Source organism: Ursus americanus, chromosome 4, assembly GCF_024610735.1.
Source record: "Ursus americanus isolate L20-20 chromosome 4, mUrsAme1.1.p, whole genome shotgun sequence".
Classification (NCBI taxonomy): domain Eukaryota; kingdom Metazoa; phylum Chordata; class Mammalia; order Carnivora; family Ursidae; genus Ursus; species Ursus americanus.
Genome location: NC_142130.1, coordinates 18,617,499 through 18,633,448, shown reverse-complemented (window position 1 = coordinate 18,633,448; position 15,950 = coordinate 18,617,499). Strand labels below are relative to the sequence as shown.

Sequence of the window (15,950 nt, the reverse complement as noted above, 5' to 3'; positions counted from 1 at the left end):
CACATCTGAGATCATTCATCCAAGAGAAAGAATAATCATAAGTTGACAACCCCAGGTTAATTACAAACTAATTGTTGGTCAAGATGCCAAAAGTCAATACTTCTATCTCCAATGTAACAGTCAATTCAATCAATATAGTTTTTTAAAGAGTTTTAAACAAATATGATTTTTGTAATTCTTTTTCTCTAATAACCTAGAAACAAAGGTGCACACTTCATCTTCCATATGAGATTATCTTAAATGGACAACATAAATTTTCTGTTAAGTTAAAAATATCAAACTGCATGAAAGCTAATATAAAGGATAAGGCAGTGTATTTTTTTATTTTATTTTTTAAATTGAGGTATAATTGACAAGAGTATATTTTAGATAATATGCTTGTATGTTTGAAATGTAACTGAAACTGAATTTATTATCCTGCCTCCCAAACCTATTTTCTCCAATATTTTTCCTCTTCTTGAATAATATCACAGCCCTATATGTGGTCACGTCAGAAATAGGAGTCATTCTCAATTCCTTTTCATATAATCCACATATTAAAGAACAACAACAATAATTTATTGAGCGTTTGCTGTATTTACCAATATTACCATATTAAGTATTTACCAAGCCACTGTAATAGAATTTTAACATGCATTCTCTGTTGTCACAACAACCCAACAAGATAGGAACTCTAATGATTTGCTCTAAGATGAAGAAAGTGAAGCATAAAAAGGATGAACAACTTGCTCAAGGTCACACAGCTAAGCAGGGAGAGAGCCAGGACTAAAATCTTGTCTATCTTAATCACTATGTTAACTCCACACATCCAATTAGTTACAAAGTTCTGTCAATTCTACTTCCTGAATACTTTCAAACCCTTTATTTTTACTCCACCCTCCACCTTCGTTCAGGATCTCATTGGTTCTCCTTCTAACTGGTCTACAATTTGGGGTTCTGCATTCATTTCTTAGGGCTGCCGTAACAAAATACCACAAATAAGTGGCTTAAACAACAGAAATTTATTGTATCCCAGTTCTGGAGGCAAGAAGTCTGAGATCAATGTGTTGGTAAGGTTGGTTCCTCCTGAGGGCTGTGAGGGAAAAAACTGTTTCAGACCTTTCTCCTTGACTTGATCATGGTCATCTTCTCCCTGTGTCAATTCACACTATCCTCCCTTTGTGCATGTCTATCTCTGTGTCCAGATTTCCCTTTATTATAAGAACACCAGGTGTTTTGGATTAGCGAACCACTCGACTCCAGTATGACCTCATCATAACTACATCTGCAATGAACCTATTTTCAAACAAGGTCATATTCTGTGGTAAAGGGGTTAGAAATTCAACTATCTTTTTTGAAAAAGGACACAGTTCAACTCACAACAGATTCCTTCTGATCTCTCCATTTCCACCAAAGAGCTTTTGCTAAAACTCAAATCTGATCCTGTCATTCCCTTCTTTCCATATTTTCAAGGACAAGTCACAGCCTCCAGGATAAAGGGCTAAATTTGGGGTGTGGAGATAGCAGAATTCTTTATAATCCATCCTAAGCTTGCCTCTCGAGCTTTATTTCAAGCCTCCCTCCACTGTCCTTGTTTAGCCCTTGAACTTTAAAGTTCCAGATAGACAATAAACCTGACCTGTTCCCTCTCACCTCTAGACCCTTGCTGGAGCTCACTCTCCCACAAACACCCTATGCTTCTCCCTCACCTCACATTTTAGCCTCAACTCACAGAAAAGCAGACCTGCTCCCTTTCCTTTCCAGTTTTACAGAAAACATCCCTTATCCCTTCCTCTCATGCCATCCTCATTCCTCATGAAGGGTAAATTTTCTAAGCTGACTGTTCTGAGCCATAGTATGTTAAAAAAGAAAAAAATTAAAGGTATAAAACAATGACTGTCACAGTCTACAAGCCCTAGCTTTGGGGTAAATGTCAAAGTTATAAATGTGGCATTCATTAGACACATTTTACTAGTGGTTTGGGTCATTCAGTTAAAAATCAGTGCTCGTGTGTCAAGTGTGCTCTGGCCCATCTCTTCACTTCTCCCTTTGGGTATGTCAGTCCTGTTTGTGCTTCTTGTCTTTTTATATTAAACACAACAGGACAGGGCCACCCTTTATCTCTCTCTGTTCCAGGTTCTCTCTTATTGGTTAGGTGAATCAGAACTTTTATGAGCCTGACCATTTCAATTTGGTAGGAGAGAAACCCCATGTCAGTCTCAGACCTAGGCCAGTTCTATGACAGTATTAACCAGTAGCATCAAATAACAAAACAAAGCTCATTTCTCTTGTGGTCATGGGTCTTTGTATATGTACTCCACTGATCAGAGGATTAAAAGGGAGAAAAAGTTAATGGCACACCAAATCCCTTAATACTTTCCAGTCATTGGTAGGCTCTCTAAATAACTATTCATTGGAATTAACATGGACAAGTGTCTCTTGAATCTATATAGTGCTTACCTCTACAGAAAGAGAGTCTTTGTACTAACAACCTGATCATTGGACTGTGACTTTCTTGAGGGCAGACATGGTTAATCACGTCTTAATCATCTTTCTAGGTACAGCACAGAGGCACAGTCTTCTGGCAAGGCACTGGAGACTATGCTTCTACAATATAGGTGTAAATGATTCCTACTACATCATAGACAACAAATGAACCATTCAGCCCAAAAGGAGGAATGAAACTCTCTGTTCCTAGCTGCACTATAGTCTCAAATGTAGAGAGGAATATGGCAGAAAATGTTTGTGAAGTACATGTTGTTAAGGTGCAAGATTTACTATCTGCTCACAGTGAAATACACAAAAATACTTACTAAGGTTAAACATCCATGTTGTCAAAGCACACTGAGTCACAATTTCAACAAAAGTGTTTTGACAAATTAATATAATCATAAGACTTTTGGGCAGCTATTGCAAACACTGAGCATAAATCCAGTTGAAATAAACTCAATAGGTAGGGTGTCATTTCTTGGCTTTATTAATTTGGCGTTGCCAAACAAACATATTTTACTATATTGATGGCTTCACCATCCTATTTGCTACTTAACATCCAAGCAGCAAATACCTGAACAGTTCATGGTTAGTCTGTTCAATAATACCACAGGTTTTTAGGAAGGTATTATATCATAAAGTTGGGAATTCCTATTTGGTGAGTTGCCATATGGCAATTCCACTTAACGAAACATAAATATGATCTATTCAATCCACTCATTTGATAAATGACATTTAATTGAAATACCTAAGTAATTCTTTAGGCATCCATAAATTCACCTCAGGGGTGATTCTAACTGACCTTGTTTGGGTCAGGTTCCATCTCTAAACCAATCACTGTGTCCAGGGCAATAGGTTTGTGAATGACAGCCTCACCAGAAAGCCAAAGTAGGGAAGAAGGCATAAAAAACATAAGAGAAAGACAGTGGAGCACAGTGGAAGGAACACAGTGGAAGGAACACAATTCCTCTCTCACAAAATTAAGAGTGGGTCCAGCTCCAATATTTTCTGATCCTTCATGAAACAATTAACTTTGTGACAACTGACTTATCTAAATAATAAGGATCTACTTTCTTGATGGAGCAGGGAATATTTGCCTAGAATAGAAAGTCTGTGTGACTCCTCTCAAATACAGGACTTCGGTGCCTTAAGACAAAGGAACAGAGAAGACAAACTAAGAATTTCCTCAAAGTCAGAGTAGGTGAGGCTTTAGCATTTCTTACATCACAACACCAATAATCTACTGACTTTCTGTTCCTGGTGCCTACTAACAAGGTGAACTATGATTCCTGTCCAGACATCTACTGAAACATCTGCCAGACTCTTTAGCAACTTACAGTTCAAACCTTGGGTGTGCCTCTAGCTTCTTCTTCTCCACCCCATCAGTGAACCCTGATCTACAACCACAGAATGTCTGTGAATCACCACATACTTTCATGACTTTATAACATTAGTGACAATGGTAATATTTATTAAGCATCTCCTATGTGCCAGGCACTAGTTACGGGCTGGCAATAGAGCCGTGAACAAGACAAATCCCTGTCCTCATAGAGCTTACATTCCAGTGGGGGTAAATGGGCAATCGTTATGTAACCAAATGAAGAATCCAGCTGCGGTGAGGTGTAACTTTAGAAAGGGTGGTCGGGGAGCCTGGGTGGCACAGTCGTTAAGAGTCTGCCTTCGGCTCAGGGCGTGATCCCAGCGTTCTGGGATCGAGCCCCACGTCAGGTTCCTCCGCTGGGAGTCTGCTTCTTCCTCTCCCACTCCCCCTGCTTGTGTTCCCTCTCTCACTGGCTGTCTCTCTCTCTGTCAAATAAATAAATAAAATCTTACAAAAAAAAAAAAAAAAAGAAAGGGTGGTCAGGAAGTGACATTAGAGCTATGTATGAATGACCTGAATGAAGACAAGCAGCCCTTCATGAGATCTGGGGTTGGCACTGTCCTAGGGATGTTATATACATTACTGTTCATCTTCCCATTTTATTTTGAGAGGGTTAAGTGGCTTGTTCAGATTACACAGCACAGAATTCAAATTCAAGCCTGTCTAATTCTTCAGCCTCTGCCCATCACCCCGCTACTTTAGACTTTATGCCTTTAAACCTTCTGGCTGAAATTCTCTTCCTGACACTCTCCAACAGATTCTCCCTCATCATTCCAGTAACTCAACTATCTTTTCCTTTGCAAAGCTTCTCCTGGCCAACAATACTCTACTATTTCTCTTCCTCTGTCCAATCAAGGCATAGATCATTGTTCTTGCCTCTGTTCCCAGAGCACTCTATATGGGATCTCTCTTACAATGAAAAAAAAAATTCACTGTAATTTTCCATGTACCTGTCAGACTCCTTTCATAGACTGGCAGCTCTTTCAAGTTAGGGCCCATTTCTTATAAATATTGCTTATGAATGTTATTCCTCAAATCTTGCCCAAGACCTTGAACATTGAAAATACTCAAAAACAGATGTTGTTTGAGTATGGAATGAAATGGAAGTGATGTGGCTGCTCAAGACACAGCCCTAACGAGAGACACCGTCATATCCCAGGGGAAACAATAAATGGGTCCTTCTCTGGAAATGGGCAGTGATATTAACACTGGAAAAATGTTTACTATGCTTCAGATTATATAACAGCGGCTGCTACTGAGAAGTAGAAATGACTTTTTTTCAAATAAAAATATTTTTTATAAATTCAACCATCAAGATATTTTTAAGTTTTCAAAAACTGGCATCTCTAAAAGGTTCAAAAGGAAAGACATTTTCCTCTTCTGCACCTAGAGAATCCCTGCCTTGAACATTTCATTCATATGTAGCTCCCCATTGATATAAGATGCTTTGTCTATAGAACTGTTTAATTAACAAGACCTTTATTTTTCAGAGGAATCTTGCTCTTAAGAAAAGGAGCTTCTAAAATAGTGTTGGAAATTTTTATTTTAAAAATGGGAGTTGAAGTGCACAGCATAGAGCATGTTGTAAAACAGGCCCTGCATCATTATCACCTCCCACTCAAAACCATTTTAACTATAATCTCTGTATTTGGGTAGCTCAGCTAATTAACAACGTGGTATTACTGTAAAGACGAGATTGTCATGTTATTTGAAGTGGTTTTTAACAGTCTTTAAGCACTAACCACTCAATTTATTAACAGTTTGCTCTATCTTAAGTGAAGGAAATTACATAATTATTGTGAGTCTGAAAATGAGGAGAAATATATATGTATATTTTATCATTACCTATAAAGAATATCAAAATGAAAATGGCACTTTTAAATATAAGTAAAATTTCCAAAAATGCCTATTAATCATTTGCTGCCAATGGGTTTTATAGGCCTATTACCATCTTCCTTATACACTTCTATTTAATTTTTAGCTCAATGTGATGTGACAAAATTAGGGCAGGAGAGAAAAAAACATACTTCTGAAACATAGTAAGCAATCGTTTAAAGTGTGAACCTTGAAATCAGACTGGCTAAGTTCAAATCCTGGCTCCACCACTTAGCAGTTCAAAGACCTTAGGCCTTACTTAGTTCATCTGTGCCTTTTTTTCCTCATGTGTAAAATGGGGGTCTTAATAATAATAGGGCTCACTTGTAGGGTTGCTGTGAGAATTGGCAATTTATTATATATAAAGCACCAGAATTCTCAGCAAATGCTAGCTATCATTAATTTGGCCTAGCCAAGGCCAAGCTCCTTTCCCATGGCAATATTTCACAGGGTAATTTCTCCAGCTTTCCAAACAAGAGAAGCCCTTTCCTGACTCTATCAAAATTCCTCAAATCATCACATGATGACAGTTGTATATTTTTTATCTTTTAGAGAGTGTGCAAAATCACAAAAAAAGAACTCTGAATTAAGTCATAATTTTAAGCAAATGTTTTGTTTGCCCTGACATGCATTTGAGGAGTAGCAGAATATAGCCATGGAAGACAGAGCACAGCCCCAAGTCTACAGTTGAGAAGGCATGAATCTGCATGTACAGACCACATAGGCCCCCAGCCCACACACTGGGATCCACTCACTTAGCACCCTTGAGCTTATCCTGTTAGAAAGCTGATGTACAGAATGAAGCCTGCTCCAAGCTAATGCATGGAATAGATACTAAACAAGACTACAAGATTTGTTAGCCTTTACCTGAAGATTTTCCATAAATCTTTTGTGGCTCAAAGATGACATTAATTTTTTTAAATGTTAAGGTGATTTGTCTTTGGAAACAAACTGGACCGGGAGTCAGAAGGTCTCTAAATAAGGATGTCAGAAGAATTAATGACGTAATGTGTGTGAGAACCCTCGCAAATGGCTTGGAATGTAATAATGCTTCCATAAATCCCACTTAAATCATTACTTTTCTCCCACCCAGTTTCTGGACTTGGATCTACTAAAAATGAATAGGATAGCATTGGGAAATGATGACTCTGAGACCTGGTGTCCTCTGTAAATTAGTAGGTGAGATAAGAACAGCTACGATGACTGTGCTGGTCATTTGTCTATTTGCTCTTAGACCCATTCCTACATGTCCCCTGCTCTGCTCCCTATCACTAAGGGCTGATCCTTGTAAATTCCATTCTCAGGCACTTGTTAACTGGCTTACAGCTACTTGGCCAAAGGGAGGCAGTGACAAGTGATTCAAGAGCACAGAGAAAACAGACTAGGAAATTTCTCCCCATCTTTCTGATTCTGTAATGTCTTTGGCAGTAGCTCTGTATCCCTTCTTGTCCCAGCTTCCATAGATCCCAGGCAGTCCTGGCTTCTGGGCTTTGTAAAACCTCCATCTTTTGTCCCTCCAGCCTTAAGGATGTTGGCAGCTTCCTGCTGTTGCTAACTTCTGGACTGCTTCCTGTCCCATTTGGTCTTTCAGCTCTTCCAACACCTTTAGAACTACTTCCGCATATCAAATTCCCTATGCTGAACTTACCTGCCACAGGCTCTGTTTTTCTGACTGGACCCTGTTACAATCACTGACAGATCTTTAAGTTCCCTGGTCCTACCATAAGTTAAGTGTGGGTAGGTTCAGGATCTTACCTGCCTTTTTGCCCATTGTCTACTCTAACCAACCCTAAGCTCCCTACCTGTGGGTCAGATGCTCTTCCAATACTCTTCGCTGTATCTCTATCATTCCATTTAACATGCTCTGTCATAATAATCTGTTTGTATATTTAAATCCTTAGTAGACTCTGAACTCTTTGAGGCAGGGCTGTTTTTCCTCCTCTTTATAAACCTCATGCAGTATTGATGCACAGTAGGATAGCTATATGAGTGTGATAATGAATGCACAAATGGAGCCACCATTCCACAGGTCCAGATATAAGCAGTCTTTAGTTTATTCTTGATTGGAGATTACCAGGAAAAGCCACAGCTCAACTAGATCTCTTCCGTTAGCCTATTACAGAAACCAAAATTCTACCACAGAGTGTACTGGGGACATTATTTATATATGAGTCCATTTGAAAAGGTTAATTTCCCAGGGCAAGGTTAAGTCATTATTAATCAGTTACACCTCAGAATATATTAGGTTTGTAGATTGTTTCCTATAGACACACACTGCTGTAAAGGAGTAAGTGAATCCAGACAGAAAGAAAGGAATGTCCAGAGCAAGAAGTCAGCCTATACCCTGATGTACAGAGTCCCCTAACTAGCCTGTCAGGTTGTCATTCCTCACTTTGTGGAGGTCTCAATTTGAAGTCTGCCCTTTTGAAAGCTGCTTGTATGGGTATGAGTTTTTAGCCAGTGAGTGAATGTAGACAGAGGCAAATGAGAGAAGGTCCATGAGGAGGGAGAGTGTTCTGGAGCTCAGGACAGATAAAACTGGCTAAGGATTGAGGGTTTAGATGAAGTATGACAAGTAGTTGGGGACAGAATAAGTTGAGAAGAAGGCACCCAGAGGTGGCCTTGGGTGACTCTTAGTAAGAAAGGGTTAAATAGTCTGAATTAGGGAGAAAGGTCATCATGATTGGGCTTCTCAACTTGACATTTGCCATCTTCTCCCATCTGAAGAGGTTATTCCATTGGTTATATTTTGATTGATTTTACTGGGAAAGTATGCTATTATCCTATCTCCAAATTTGGATTCCTGAAGGCCTCAGGATATAATAATTTCTTTATTCATTCATTTATTTAATAAAATATTATGGAAATCTGACTATATATTGAGAACTCTACTTAGAGCCAAGAAGATATCTCTCAAGTGCCAGAAGTCCACTTTTCTTTCACAGACAAAGGAAGGAAACAGGTACCCAGGGCTCAGGGAAGAAAAGGAAACAGGAAAATGAAGGGGAGATGTAAAGTCAAACTCAGTCCTTCTGATTCTCAATCCAATGATCATTCTATAACTTAAGACTGTTTCATAGTTTAAACTCACCACCTCCATTAATGGGGAAGGATATTTGTCCTTGAATGCTCAGTTCCTAGCATAGCATCTGAAATGTAGCTGGTGTTTAATAAATGTTGGGTGAATGATTTATGGTATGGGTGGATGGATAGATGAAGGCTGAATAGATGGATCCATTTCAAAGCACAGGGCTCTCAGAATGGTTAATGAGGATTTCTCAATTTGAATCTTCCCCAGTTTTGTTCTTCATATATATATATATACGCTTTAGAGCTAGTTCTTCCAGGAAATGTGGAAAGCTACTTAAAATATTTCTTGGAATATGAAGGAAGATACATAGATAAGTGAACAGAATGAATAAATGAATGAGATATCACCTCAGGCATTCTCCTCACAGGCATCATGCTTGCCTAGATTGACATTAAAATATTGCAGCAAATGTCCCCCCCAAATGTGTAACTGCTTTTTCTTCTTCACCAGCATCTCCTCTACTCACTTTTAAACTATGTAAATTTGCTCCTGATTTAACCTCAGCTGGCCACCCACATCAAATCACAAAAGCTACTTCAACCTCACAGACACTCTCATTTAATTTTTGTTTCAAGTCATCCTAAAGATCACATGTCTTTGTGTTCCTAGAAATGATATCACCTATGTGTGTGTGTGCATACCTATATATGTGTTTGTATAAATTATTCTAAATAATTTCCTGGCCATAGTTCACTCCAACTACCTGAAGATCTGGAACAACCTGTTCTCTTTTCCATGAACACAATGTTTCTATTCTCTTTAGGGACTTAGGTCTGTCTTTGTCCAGGATGGAGGGACACCAAGCTGCGAACAGACACCACCAAGTAAATAGGGGAAGAGAGGCAGCCTTGGAGTTGAAGTGGCTCAGCAGGGGTCCAAAAAGATCATTGGGGCTGGAAATTATGGGTGAAGGACTTTCATTCAGGTTTTCATTGAGTCACATTCTGGAAGCCATTCAGAAAACCTTTTAAGCAGGCAAGAGATGGAATTCAACTTATTACAAGATCATTTTGTGTGCTATATGTAATGGTAATTGGAGGGCACAAAAAGCAGAAAGAGACTATTATATATAATGGCAAAACTGAAAGAAATTTAAATTCAGTATTTGTTCCCACTAAACTTCAACCATTATTAATCCATTTTAATCTCATCCCGGTTTTCATTTTACTTTAAGAAGAAAGCCCTTACCTTCTCATACCTTGTACCCCAGCATCCAATAACCACAGAATCAAGCATATTCACCACCTTTCTGTTGTTTTTGTCCAAGTATTTCAAGACCTCAGACAGTCTTAACATCTATAGCCTTTTTTTAAATTTTTTTTAAATTTTTTTTATTATATTATGTTAGTCACCATACAGTACATCCCTGGCCCTTGATGTAAAGTTTGATGATTCATTAGTTGCGTATAACACCCAGTGCACCATGCAATACATGCCCTCCTTACTACCCATCACCAGTCTATCCCATTCCCCCACCCCCCTCCCCTCTGAGGCCCTCAGTTTGTTTCTCAGAGTCCATAGTCTCTCATGTTTCATTCCCCCTTCTGATTAACTCCCGTTTCTTTATCCCTTTCTTCTCCTACCAATCTTCCTAGTTCTTATGTTCCGTAGATGAGAGAAACCATATGATAATTGTCTTTCTCTGCTTGACTTATTTCACTTAGCATAATCTCCTCCAGTGCCGTCCATGTTGCAGCAAATGTTGAAAAATCGTTCTTTTTGATAGCTGAGTAATATTCCATTGTATATATGGACCACAACTTCTTAATCCAATCATCTGTTGAAGGGCATCTCGGCTCCTTCCACGATTTAGCTATTGTGGACAATGCTGTTATGAACACTGGGGTGCATATGGCCCTTCTCTTCACTACGTCTGTATCTTTGGGGTATAGCCTTTTAAAACCCCCAATACTTATCAAAGAGAAAACATCAGTTTGTTACCTTAGCTCTTCTACTGAGTTTGAGTTTATTGTCTCTTCCTATTTTAAAGGGCAATTACTTGCTATAGACTGAATGTTTGTGTTCTAAAAATTCATAGGTTAAAATCCTAACCCCAATGTGGCTATATTAGGCAATGAAGTCTTTGGGAAGTGATTATATCATAAGGCTGGAGCCCACATGAATGGGATTAGTGCCTTAGAAAGAGATCCCAAAGAGCTCCTGTCATCTTGCATCAGGTAAGGAGACAGCGAGAAGATGGCTGTCTATGAACCAAGAAGCGGGCTCTCACCAGACATGGAATCAGCACCTTGATCTTGGACTTCCCAGCCTTTAGACCTGTGAGAAATAGATTTCTGTTGTTTATGAACCACCTGGTCTACAATATTCTGTTACAGTAGTTTGAATGGACTAAGACATTGCTCTTATAGAGCTTTGTTGCTTCATGTTTCTTGTTCTTTAACAGGCAAGCTATAACTATAGCCCCCTCCCCCCACCCTGCTAGTCCACATTCTGCTCAGCACATCACCTCCCCTCAGTCCACATGGCCTCCAATTTGCTCCAAGCCTCAGCATCCCTCTTTAGCGGTGCTGCAAGAGCCTCTGACATGTCTAATATGCTCTGGGAGAGGCAAGTGGGTAACTGTTATATTCAAAAGTGAAAGAAACACCTTGTTGGACTGAAATCACTTTCTTCAGTGACTTCTCCCTTGCCAAGTGTGCCATGGTTCACCATGAATCAGAAGAGACTTCAGATGTTTTTTATTTTTTATTTTATTTTATTTTTTTTTAAAGATTTTGTTTATTTATTTGACAGAGATAGAGACAGCCAGCGAAAGAGGGAACACAAGCAGGGGGAGTGGGAGAGGAAGAAGCAGGCTCATAGCGGAGGAGCCTGATGTGGGGCTCGATCCCACAACGCCGGGATCACGCCCTGAGCCGAAGGCAGACGCTTAACCGCTGTGCCACCCAGGCGCCCCCAGATGTTTTTTAAAAATGTAAATCTATGATCAATTTTTTAATGTAAAGAAAATGTATATTTCAAAATGTTATAAAATCACATGGGTTAACTAAGTAAAAGAATATATTTAGAAAGAAAGAATACAGTGTTAACTATAGTTATTTCTCTTTGATGGGATTATGATTTCTCTGTACATACTTTCAATATTTTCCAAGTTTTATACAATAAGCATATTTTACTTTTGACACTATAATTATCTTTTAAAAGTAAATTTGGTATTTTATATAAACTTTTAAATTCATTTTTACAATTTCTAATATAACTTGTATAATCTTTACCGGGAAACTGTGTGTGTGTGTCTGTGTGTGTGTGTGTGTGTGTGTGTGCATGCATGCATGAATATAACCTTATTTCTATCATAAGCACTAACTCCCAACCTTGATGCATAAGTACTGCGTCCAGGTATCAACTAAAGGCAGCAAGCCTCACCCACCAGGGCCCATGGGAACAAAGGCCATAAGCTTTCGAAGGACAGTAGCTTCATGGAAAAACAAAAAGGTAAATAGGAAAACATATTCCAGAAATAGTGCTGAGCTGGTCATTATCAGACACAGAGGCATACCAAATAAGTGAGAATGACCTAACAGGAAAATGAGAAAATAAAATCCAAAATACGCAGTGATTCCTTAAAACAGATTCCAAGTTTAAGACAGGTTCTTAGTTTCCCTTATATCTTAGGGATAAGTTTGTCATATCCCTGTTCTAGTTTCAAAAACAAATATACAAGTTGGTTTTCTACTATATGCCAAGCATTGTATAAAGTGCCTACATACGTTACCTCACTTAAATTTTTCTTTTAATATTTATAGAAACAGTACAAGAAGGCATTTTCCCACGGTCGGTAAGAGCCATGAAGAATCAAAAGCTTCACTGAAATCCCACTTCCACTACTTACTGGCTGCATGCTCTCAGGCAAAGGACTTAACCTCTCAGCCTCAGTTCTCTGCTCTGTAAAATGGGGATAAAATGATAGTGTCTATCCCACTGGGTTGTTAAAAGATGAGTGAGAGATGTCTATAAAGCACTTAGAAGAATGCTTAGCACATAATAACTACCGGATACATTTTTGCTGTTACTTGCTATTATCACCATTTTAGAGACAAGGAAAGAGGGAAATGAGTCAGGATTTCACTCCAGGATTCTCTGACTTTGAATCCACTGTAAACTTTCAATCACATTTCAGTTACAGATGTTATAGCCCAAATGCTTTGCAGGCCTCAAATGGAAATGTTTTAACATGTTGCAAATCTAACTGTGACTAAGTCTCAGTTCTTTGTGGTTCTTTTACTATTTTTACTACAACTTTCTTTAAATGTGACATGCTCTGAGATTATAATGCTCAGAGTTTGTAGTTACCGAGTTTTCTCTTTTCCTAGAGGAGCCTTTGATTTTGTTAAGAATCCTACCTTATATGTATAGATATATGGTTCTGCTTCATAAGCAAAATCAGGGAAGTATCATTAGAGATCACGAGATCATTATTCTAAATTCAGCCAGTCACTCTACAGGACTATAGCTGAATGCCTTAACGGGATGAAGCTGGCTCTAAGCTAAAGCCCACGAAATACAGGAAAAAGTGAGTTGTTATTTGTTGTGTGACTTCTCAGTGATGATTTTGTTATTCTCTTAAATAACACAGCACTCTTGCTGTGGGCGTGCAGTGGCTAAGAACTAAGGTGTCTGGATTTGACAAGACCCAAATCTAAGCTCCTTCTCTGTCCTTCCTGGCTGCAGGATCAAGCACGTGGAGCTCTTTTTATCTGTTCCTGTGTCAATGTAATGGGGACAATAGTACCTACGTCCTAAGACAGGGGAGTAAGGAGGAAACTACTTGCGAGAACGTGTGTGAGGTACTTAGCACAGTGCACGTAGTCCGGCCTCAATCAACTCTGGCAGTATTATTAAAAAGAAAGCATGTCTTCAGATGCCAAAAAACAACTCTATTTTAGGTGACATGTTCTAGAGGAAAGAAGTGAGTCAGGAGATGTGGATCCTATTTTGGGCTTGAGAACTGTAGTCACAGGAAGCAGCAATTTCCCCGAGAGTTTGTGAGTTGATTATAAAATAGAGAAAGTAATATTTTGACTTACCTGCTTGAATGCACGGAATACAACTTTGACCTCCTAAGAATGAACTGTGTGAAACATACTTTTTCAATCACTGGGTCCTTTTCATTGGCATCGGGTGAGGAAAATACTCCAAACCCACTTTCTGTTGTGTGCATTTCTCTTTAAATTCTATCTGCACATGTCATATCGTCAACAGGCAAATCTAGTCTACAGATGCAGACCAAACACTGCTTTAGAAACTAGGAAAGCTACATGGAGATGCAGCTACCAGGAAACAGGAAAACTGTGAAATCAGCAAAAATAACTCCTGAAAAATTCTCCTGCCAGTACCTTATTACTACTCTGCTTCCCTTTCTCTGTGCTATGCATACTAAAAAGAAGGGGGAAAAGAGAAAGAATGGATTGTCTGGATTTCCTTGCACTAATATGCTCAGAAATGGTTTCTCGGTGGTCTATGGACATGTTCTCTGCAAGTTGAATAATCTGAATTTAATTCTAACCCAACTATTAAAGCATGATTTCAAGGAACTAATAATATTACTGCTGTTATTACTATCCTTCCCTTTCTCTTACTTATCCCAGACTAATGATGAGTATTTTGCTGAATATTTTTAAAACTTTTCCTCTCTGATTAAATTTTAGTTTTTTAACAAAGCTTACAAAAAACCCCCATAAAAATCGGAAATTGCTAATTAAACTGTTAGGGAAGATCCCCAAAGGCTTCAGAATTAAAATATTATGCTTTAATTTGACTTTTCAAGATTTCAGGATTCTCACCTATAAGAAGGTAAAGGTTCTACCCCTAACATGGGTGCTGGCTGCCTCGTTCTCATTTCATAGAGCACACTGCCACTTCTGTGCATCCAACTGAGTAGTGTTTCTAAGTTGTGAATGCGTCAACAGGGACAGAAAATAATGCTAGGAAACAGATACTAACAACAACAACAAACTAATAATTGAGAAGTCTGAAGATAAACCTGCTCTTTTCTCAAGGAATCTTTGGCGGCAAGCTGTATGAACGATGTATTTATCATTTTATATTTGCCTACAGTGACACCTGCTGGAAAACCCTGTTGAAGCCTTAAAATGAAAATAAATTTTGAAAATAAAATAAAAACCAAGATTTCAAAACATCAGCCATATGTTATTATTATTATTTTTGACTAAAAACACATTGCTTATACTTCAATTTAATTTCTGATTCTGCTTTTGAGTTTTCTTTTTTTGTGCAAACTGAGAAACTAAAATTCAATTCCACTTGATGAAATAATTATTTTACTGATAGGAGAGAGTTCAAATTAACTCTTATATGATGCAAACTATTTTAAAATGGAAGCATTTATAAATAGTTTAGTTGCATTATTTTGCTTCCTTTTGAAATATTGCTTTAAAATTTACATATCAACTGCGATGTGATGATAAGTGATTTTTAAAATCTTACTTAAGATTAAATATCAAGATATTTAATACTGTGAAAATATTTAATAGCTAGCACTTTCCTGAGCAGCATTCAAGCACAAAGTTATTTTGTGTTTGGGGTTTTCAGGTTGCTTTTTAGCGTGCACCAGGTGCCAGCCCACACTATGCATTAAGCAACCAACGTGGATCTTATGCAAATTACCTTTGATTTCAACGGAGATTTTGCATACTAAGGGTTCCTGTCTCCCAATGACACAGAGAAGGGTTTGTGCACCTACATCCCATTACCATTAATAAAATTCACCCACAAAAATTCGGGCACATTAAGAAGTTGGAAACATTTACATGGAAATGGATGATTTACGAAGTCAACCTTACCTCAGGATTGCATATCTCACACTTTTCACTACCATGAAATACATGTGCAAAGCAACATCACTATTCTGGAGTTCAATCATTTCAGCCTTTTCATAATCATTTGGGTATGGTCTCTATGGTTGGTGGCCATTTTTCCCATTTAAAAAATTTTTGTTCAAAATATTAAAGCTGTCATTAAAGTCAGTGTTCCTTTTTTATGCAACTATGTTGCTTTTTTAAAGTCACTTTGTATTTTTTTATTATGTTAGACACCATACAGTACATCATTAGTTTTCGATGTAGTGTTCCATGATTCATTATTTGCATATAA

The 15,950-nt window shown here is 38.2% G+C and overlaps 1 long non-coding RNA gene across 6 annotated transcripts in view; it reads right to left on the bottom strand.

The window, feature by feature from the left end:
* The window catches only part of LOC123786471 (uncharacterized), a 697,240-nt gene that overhangs the window by 450,587 nt on the left and 230,703 nt on the right, over nt 1-15,950 (bottom strand). The window lies entirely within an intron of this gene.